This window comes from Anomaloglossus baeobatrachus, unplaced genomic scaffold, assembly GCF_048569485.1.
Source record: "Anomaloglossus baeobatrachus isolate aAnoBae1 unplaced genomic scaffold, aAnoBae1.hap1 Scaffold_334, whole genome shotgun sequence".
NCBI classification, from domain to species: Eukaryota; Metazoa; Chordata; class Amphibia; order Anura; family Aromobatidae; genus Anomaloglossus; species Anomaloglossus baeobatrachus.
This window is the reverse complement of record NW_027442718.1, coordinates 298,011-307,571: the sequence shown is the minus strand read 5'-3', so window position 1 is coordinate 307,571 and position 9,561 is coordinate 298,011.

Genomic DNA, 9,561 nt, shown 5'->3' with positions numbered 1-9,561 from the left:
TCCTCTGAAACAGTGAGTAATCCCCCCTGCACAGTATGCCAAAGGGTAGACCCCGGAAATCTGGCCCCCCGGCCAAGCTTACTGACTTTTATCCCATGGATAGGGGATCCCCCTCTCCTCAGAAGATGTCTCCCTTACACCAGGAAGAGACAGGGGGGGAAGCAGTGTCACAGGCACTCCTCTCACAGACGAAAGGCTGCAAGCAATGTTCAGTTCTCTGAGGTCATCACTGCAGGGGTATTTCAGGGATCTTAAGAACATGATTAAAGAAGTTAAAGAGGAAATCAAATCACTGGGGGACCGTACAGACCATGTGGAGTCTAAAATGGCCGAACTTGCTCAGTCACACAATGATCTGATTGATGCTAACACAGCACTAGAGGAGGAGGTGGGAATACTGAAAAACAAGCTTGGGGATCTGGAAGATAGATCCAGAAGGAACAATCTTAAAATTAGGGGCATTCCTGTGTCAGTAGCTGATAAAGAGCTGCCAGATTTCTTTCACAAGTTTCTCCAACTACTGCTCCCAGAACACACAGAAAGAGATCTCATAGTGGATAGAATACATAGAATCCCTAAACCTAAAGGTATCGACCCCACTCTGCCCAGGGACACGCTGGCACGACTGCATTTTTATAAAACAAAGGAAGCAGTGCTCCAGATACTGAGGGATAACCCTATCCTCCCAGATGAATTTAATGATTTAAAGGTGTTCCCGGACCTGTCTGCTGCAACTCTGGCAAAAAGAAGAGAATTTTCCCAGTTCTCCAGAATCCTGAGGGAGCATGACATACACTATAAATGGGGATTCCCGGTGAAATTGATTATCTTCAGGGATTCTAAAACACATGTATGCCAGTCCCCTCCTCAACTGAGCAAACTACTTGAGTCCTGGGGATTACCCCTTACAATGCACTCAGACTCACGCCGGGAGCAGGGGGATGCTCAGAAGAAAAAGATAAATCCTGAGTGGGAACCAGCTTGAGGGAGTCTCGCCAGCCGCAGGCGTGTGTAGCTCTCATGTGACCTGTGATGTCACTTAAGCCCTCTGTTGTTCTCGCCTATGGCGAGCAAGTACTTCCCAGCTGTCCGGTAACGATGAAGCTGAAGTATTCTTTTTTTTTTGTTGTTGTTTTTTCCCTCCACCCGTGCACCGTCCCTAACTGGTCCCCCTTGCCTGCTTCTGCCTGCCCTATGCCTCTCAGTCGGCCTGCCTGGAAACATCGTCCTTTCTGGGATCCACCATGAGTATTAAGTTTCTGTCTCTCAATGTGAAGGGTCTCAATTCTCCTGCAAAAAGATCCATGCTGTGGAGAGAAGTTATAGCATCCAAATGTGATATAGCATGTATTCAAGAAACTCACCTTCTTACTGATGACAATAAAAGGCTACTACATCCAAGATTTCCACATATGTTCTTTGCAAATGACTCTAAAAAAAAAAAAAGGAGGAGTGGCTATCCTGATTAAAAACTCTGTGGCTTTCAAAATGATTCATGTAACCTATGGTGCAGACGGGAGATATATTATTCTAAAGTGCCTCCTGAATGGGCTTTTGTATACCTTGGCATCGATTTACGCTCCAAACTCATCTCAACTAACATTTGCCCGGAAATTTTTCCAGATGTTTAGGAGCACCGCACAGGGGTCAGAGATAATCTGCGGTGACTTTAACACTCCAGTTTTCCGATCTATGGACTGCTCGGCGGGGTCCGCTAAGTCAGGAAAGGAACTGAAACAGTTGGTCGCGGAGTTTCATCTACATGACATATGGAGATACCTTCATGCATCGGAAAGGGACTATACTTTCTTTTCCCCAAGGCATCGGTCGTACAGCAGGATCGACTTCTTCCTGACGGATAGTAAGACTGTTCACAAGTGTACGGGTGCTGAAGTGGGTCTGATAACATGGTCGGATCATGCTCCGATAACTTTGGTTGTACAGGACTCTACTAGTGGATTTATGGTGCCTCAGTGGAGACTTAATACTAGTTTACTGAACCAAAAGAACGTTCAGGAGGAGGTTGTGGCAGGCCTGTTGGAATACTTTGGACATAATGACAATGGGGAGGTCTCTGACGAGACCTTATGGGCTGCACACAAATCAGTTATTAGAGGGCAGTTTTTAAAAACTGCATCATTCTTGAAAAAGCAAAGAGAAGCAGAAATTAAAGAAATTATAGCCCATATTCAACACTTAGAAACTATTAACAAGACCTCCCCGTCGTCTACACTGTCCAAGGAAATTCTTACTTGCAGGTTTCAACTGCGATCCCTCCTGTTGTATAGATATGAACATAATCTTAAAAAGAGTAAATCAACTTTTTATGCGATGGGGGATAGAGCCAGCACCTTACTAGCTAGAAGAACAAAAAAACGGGAAATTCAATCTAAAATTGAATTTTTGAAGGGCCCCGACGGATCACTTATAAGGCACCCTAATGGGATAGCAGATGCCTTTGCCAAGTATTATGCTGCCCTGTACAATTTAAGGGATGACCCACAAACCCCTCAGCCAACACCGGAAAAAATTCAGGAGTTTTTGGACGGTCTGGAATTGCCTCGGGTCTCAGACCGGCAATTAGAATCTTTAAATCTTCCCTTTACTATACAGGAAATTTTGGACACCATTAGAGCTTCTAAACGAAACTCAGCCCCAGGCCCGGATGGGCTTCCCTATGAATATTATCAGCAATTTGCCTTTATTCTAGCCCCTTTTTTACTAAAGACCTTTAATTTGTGGCAAATGGCCGGGACTATTTCCTCAGAGAACCTAGAAGCAGTTATCACTACACTACCCAAACCGGGGAAAACGGCAGATACCCCTGGGAATTTCAGACCAATTTCATTGCTCAACTGTGATTTAAAAATTTACTCAAAAATGGTAGCCACCAGACTCCATAAAATAATCCCCTCCTTGGTAGCCCCGGATCAGGTGGGTTTTGTGGCGGGCAGGCAATCCAAAGATGGCACCAGGCGGATGCTGGATTTAATTGGGGTGATGGAGAAGTCGGGTGTCCCTGGTGTATTCTTGTCACTCGACGCCGAAAAGGCCTTTGATAGGGTGCACTGGGGATATCTGGAAAGAGTGCTTATGAAATTTGGTTTTGAAGGAAGAATTAAGTCATCTGTTTTGGCCTTGTACTCTCACCCAAATGTTTCAGTTCTAGCCTCGGGTTTTCGCTCATTAAAATTTTCTATAACCAATGGCACCCGCCAGGGGTGCCCGCTGTCCCCTATTGTTTTTGCTCTGGTGGTGGAACCTCTGGCGGAGGCAATTAGGGTGAACCCGAACATAACTGGTATAAGGGTAGGGGAGCATGAACATAAATTGGGTCTATATGCGGATGATGTAATAATATCATGTACTAACCTTGAATATTCCTTTCCAGCAGTGATGTCCACCCTGTCGACCTTTTCTGAGGTGTCTTATTACAAATTGAATGCCACTAAGTCCTTAGTACTACCATTTAATGTACCCGCAAGGTCCAGAAGGATTTTGGAGGCAGCCTTTCCTTTCCAGTGGTGCGAAGACAGTATCCCTTATCTAGGTATCCGTTTGACACCAACCCATTCCCTCATCAGATCCAATCTCGATCACCTACTCAAAAACTTGGGTCAGGCTCTAGGCAGGTATGAGAAGTTGTCGCTATCTTGGATGGCGAGAATTCAATCCTTTAAGATGACGTTCCTTCCTAAGCTGCTGTATATGTTTAGGTGTCTCCCTCTTAAAATTCCATATAGATATTTGATAAAACTGCAGTCGATGACCAATAAGTTTATTTGGGGTAATAAAAGAGCTAGAGTTGCTAGTAAGATTATGCATCTACCATATGGAATGGGAGGTCTGGGTACGCCTAATGTGATGGCCTATTATAAAGCTTCTCTTATAGAATCACTCAAAGAATGGTGGAACACGGAGAGCTCCCATAGGTGGGTTCAACTTGAGAACTCTCTGACAGACCAGGGTTCGACGAGGAAACTGATGGAGGTGGAATATCTAAAACGTACTAGGTCCACCCTGTGTCTCCCTACTATGACAGCATCGATAGCCATATGGCGCAGTGAGATGATCCCTAAGATCCAGGTCCCGCTGTCAGAAATTTCGCTCAGAGCAATAGAATCCCACATTCCATATACAAATTTGAGTAGATGGGAAGCAGCGGGTTTTGGAGTTTTGGCAGACTTTTACGATGGTGCAGAGATTAGGCCCTTCAACGATATACTTCGGGAGCACCCCTCCGTAAAAGGGGTGTTTTTATCAACACCTGCAGATTCGCCATTTTCTAAGCACAAAATTCCCCCTGGGATCAAACCCGACCTTACCCACTGTTAAGGCACTATTGTTTAAAAAACTAATGAGGCAACCGGGAATCTCTTTAACCTACAAATGGTTGAACAACCCCTCTGACGAGCAAAAGCTCCCATACATGACTAAATGGGAATCAGATTTAGGCATTAACACCTCCCCCTCGGCGTGGCATACTGCGACGCAGTGGGTGCAAAGATCCTCAAAATGCATTAACCATTTGGAACAGCTGAAAAAGGTGCATCTACGTTGGTACCATACGCCGGCAAAATTGGTGCATTACATTCCCAACTACTCACCACTCTGTTGGAAGGGCTGCCTCCAGAGGGGATCACTGGGACACTGTTGGTGGCACTGTCCGAGGGTCCAACCTTTTTGGATAGCAGTTTTCAGACTCATTAGTGAAATAACAGGTGTGCACACCAACCCCAACCCAGGGCTGGCAGTTCTGAATTTGGGCATAGACTCGTACCCGCAGAATTTTAGGGGACTGATTGTGCAAATTCTAATAGCTGCCAGACAGTGTCTGAGCCATTCGTGGAAGGCCACTGAAGCTCCCTCTGGAGCCGAGTTATATAGTAGGATCGACCAACAACGCCAATATGAATACTGCCTTGCCCACTCCCTAAAACAAAAAAACTAGAATTCTTACAATATGGGAACCCTGGCTGTCATCCAGCCATGCAACACCTATTACACAACTATTCCCCGGGCAAAGAGCACCTAGTTGAGATAGAGCCGATGGAATTATAGCCCTGGCTCGGCTAGTCAGGGGGCTGAAGCATTGAGACCCTGACTGAGGCAGCAGTTTATGAGAGAAATCTAGGAGGAGTTGATGGCCCCGGCTGGTGGACTGGGGTTGGTAATGCAGGCAGGCATCTAACCCTGTACCCCTACTAAACCCCCCCCCACTTCCCCCCCAACCCTACCTTCTTCCCCTCCCCCTTTGTTCTTTTTCCCCCTTACTTGAATGAAGTCCCCATCTTTCCTCCCCTCTCCTCCTTCCCCATGTTGTTGTGTGGTTAAAGTGTAAGGCAGAGGAATTGTAACTGGATTGTCTCGGAGTATATTAATGTATGGAGCCCTCGTGTGCGGGCAGTTGACAATTGTTCTCTTAAATTACCATGTATGATTTTGTATCTGCCGTGTTTTCAATAAAAACTAATTGGATTAAAAAAAAAAAAAAACATTTTGTGACTTTTGAATTTTTTTTCTGAAATGTTAGAGAAGTTTAGTGAAAGAGGGTGGTGCCTGAAACAGTCAGACAGATTCACAATAATTTGTGCCCTTTTATGATATGTGATTTTCACTATTGTACTTTTTTTACTTTTACTATTTGTTAAGCAATTACCGTATTTTGGTGACTTTAAGACACATTCCCACTCTCAAAAAAAAAAAAAAAATGTGTAGGAAGTGGGGGGGTTGTCTCATAAGCCAAATGCTTCTGACTGTGGCTGGAGAGGTGGAGTGGAGGAGTGGGTCACAGAACGCAGGAACCATCGCCGAGGCTAACAGTGTGCCCGCTAATAACAAAAGTGAATATTCACTGCTGCTCACTGACATAATCCCGTCTAACACTAGGTACTGAGGCCGACATTGAGGGGTGGGCAGAATAATAGGCATGGTGAGCAGTGACTATTCATTCTCTTTAATAGCGGGCACACATTATCACCAAGCCCCCAACTTACTGCTGCGGATGGGTGATCACGTGTGTCTGCTATTAGAGAATGAATATTCACTGCTCCCCAATTCTATAATCCCGGGTGTGGGGAGCAGTGAATATTCCAACAGCTGATGTCCGCGTGTAACACCAGGTGCATTGCAGTGACGTCATGCGATGCGCTGCTTACACACTGAATTCACTTGCTGGCATCAAAGACAACACCGCACACTGGGGAAGCAGAGGGATGGGGAGTATAATCATTTTTTTTTATGTCTGCAATGTGATGAGGGACATAAATACCAGGATGACAGCAGAACCTGACATATAATTGGTGCAACCTGCAGCCCAAGAGGTAAGGGGGCCCATTTTCACCTATAAATACCAAGATGGGGATCATACAGTATATACGAGGATAAATACATATATTCCAGAATGTGCCCAGGATGGGGCATCATATATACCAGGATGAGCCCAGGATGAGGGCCATATACACCATGATGAGGGCGATATATAATAATAATAATAATAATTTTATTCATTTATATAGCGCCATTAATTCCATAGCACTTTACATACATTGGCAACACTGTCCCCATTGGGGCTCACAATCTAGAGTCCCTATATGTATGTCTTTGGATTGTGGGAGGAAACCGGAGTACCCGGAGGAAACCCACGCCAACACGGGGAGAACATATAAACTCCTTGCAGATGGTGCCCTTGGTGGGATTTGAACCCAGGACCCCAGCGCTGCAAGACTGCAGTGCTAGCCACTGAGCCACCGTGCCGCCCATATATACCAGTATGAGGGCCAGTTAGGTCCAGAAATATTTGAACAGTGACACAATTTTCGCGAGTTGGGCTCTGCATGCCACCACATTGGATTTGAAATGAAACCTCTACAACAGAATTCAAGTGCAGATTGTAACGTTTAATTTGAAGGTTTGAACAAAAATATCTGATAGAAATTGTAGGAATTGTACACATTTCTTTACAAACACTCCACATTTTAGGAGGTCAAAAGTAATTGGACAAATAAACCAAACCCAAACAAAATATTTGTATTTTCAATATTTTGTTGCGATTCCTTTGGAGGCAATCACTGCCTTAAGTCTGGAACCCATGGACATCACCAAACGCTGGGTTTCCTCCTTCTTAATGCTTTGCCAGGCCTTTACAGCCGCAGCCTTCAGGTCTTGCTTGTTTGTGGGTCTTTCCGTCTTAAGTCTGGATTTGAGCATGTGAAATGCATGCTTAATTGGGTTAAGATCTGGTGATTGACTTGGCCATTGCAGAATGTTCCACTTTTTTGCACTCATGAACTCCTGGGTAGCTTTGGCTGTATGCTTGGGGTCAATGTCCATCTGTACTATGAAGCGCCGTCCGATCAACTTTGCGGCATTTGGCTGAATCTGGGCTGAAAGTATATCCCGATACACTTCAGAATTCATCCGGCTACTCTTGTCTGCTGTTATGTCATTAATAAACACAAGTGACCCAGTGCCATTGAAAGCCATGCATGCCCATGCCATCACGTTGCCTCCACCATGTTTTACAGAGGATGTGGTGTGCCTTGGATCATGTGCCGTTCCCTTTCTTCTCCAAACTTTTTTCTTCCCATCATTCTGGTACAGGTTGATCTTTGTCTCATCTGTCCATAGAATACTTTTCCAGAACTGAGCTGGCTTCATGAGGTGTTTTTCAGCAAATTTAACTCTGGCCTGTCTATTTTTGGAATTGATGAATGGTTTGCATCTAGATGTGAACCCTTTGTATTTACTTTCATGGAGTCTTTTCTTTACAGTTGACTTAGAGACAGATACACCTACTTCACTGAGAGTGTTCTGGACTTCAGTTGATGTTGTGAACGAGTTCTTCTTCACCAAAGAAAGTATGCGGCGATCATCCACCACTGTTGTCATCCGTGGACGCCCAGGCCTTTTTGAGTTCCCAAGCTCAAAAGTCAATTCCTTTTTTCTCAGAATGTACCCGACTGTTGCTTTTGCTACTCCAAGCATGTCTGCTATCTCTCTGATGGTTTTTTTCTTTTTTTTCAGCCTCAGGATGTTCTGCTTCACCTCAATTGAGAGATCCTTAGACCGCATATTGTCTGGTCACAGCAACAGCTTCCAAATGCAAAACCACACACCTGTAATCAACCCCATACCTTTTAACTACTTCATTGATTACAGGTTAACGAGGGAGACGCCTTCAGAGTTAATTGCAGCCCTTAGAGTCCCTTGTCCAATTACTTTTGGTCCCTTGAAAAAGAGGAGGCTATGCATTACAGAGCTATGATTCCTAAACCCTTTCTCCGATTTGGATGTGAAAACTCTTATATTGCAGCTGGGAGTGTGCACTTTCAGCCCATATTATATATATAATTGTATTTCTGAACATGTTTTTGTAAACAGCTAAAATAACAAAACTTGTGTCACTGTCCAAATATTTCTGGACCTAACTGTATATACCAGGATGCAAGCCATATATACCAGGATGTGACAAAGATGGGGAACATATATACCAGGAAGAACAACATATACACCAGGATGATGGACACATATAACCAAATGTGGCCCAAGATGGTGGCCATTAGTACAGAATTGGGGGATATTACCCCCATAACAGTGTCAGCAGCAGATTTCTCTCATAACAGTGCGTCATGATTACATTTTTTGCTTCAATTTTTTTTCCTATTCTCCTCCTCTAAAACCTAGGTGTGTCTTATGGTCAAAATAATACAGCAAGTTTAAAAAGAAATAAAATGGTGCTTTCCCTGACCAGTTCTTACTGGAGCAATTTTTGGATAAAACCCTTTGACTCACGGTACATCATGACGGCTTCTCCCATGTGACTCATCTGACAATAGGACCAGATTAATCATAAAAATATTTCCCAAATTCCAAATGCAAGAATGGCTCCACTACTGTGTGGGTTTTCTGATGGTCGACAAGAATTGATTTACCAGTTAAACATTTTAAATATTCACAACAAAAAAGGTTCCTTCCCTGTGCGGCTTCTTCACATGTATAACGAGATCCGTTTTCTGAGAATAACATTTTCCACATTGAGAACATTAAAATGGATTATCCCCTGTATGAAGCTTTCCATGGTCAACAAGAGTTGATTTCCTAGTAAAATATTTACCACATTCCAGGCATGAAAATGGCTTCTCCCCGGTATGAGATCTTTGATGACTAACAAGATGTGCTTTCTGAATAAAACATTGCCCACATTCTGAACATGAAAATGGCTTCTCCCCTGTGTGAGATCTTAGATGCCTAACAAGATGTGCTTTTTGAATAAAAGATTTCCCACATTCTGAACATGAAAATGGCTTCTCTCCTGTGTGAGATCTTAGATGCCTAACAAGATGTGCTTTTTGAATAAAAGATTTCCCACATTCTGAACATGAAAATGGCTTCTCTCCTGTGTGAGATCTTTGATGCTTAACAAAATCTGATTTCCGAATAAAATATTTCCCACACTCTGAACATGAAAATAGCTTCTCCCCTGTGTGAGATCTTTGATGCTCAACAAGTTCTGATTTCCATATAAAACATTTCCCACAATCTGAACATGAAAATGGCTTC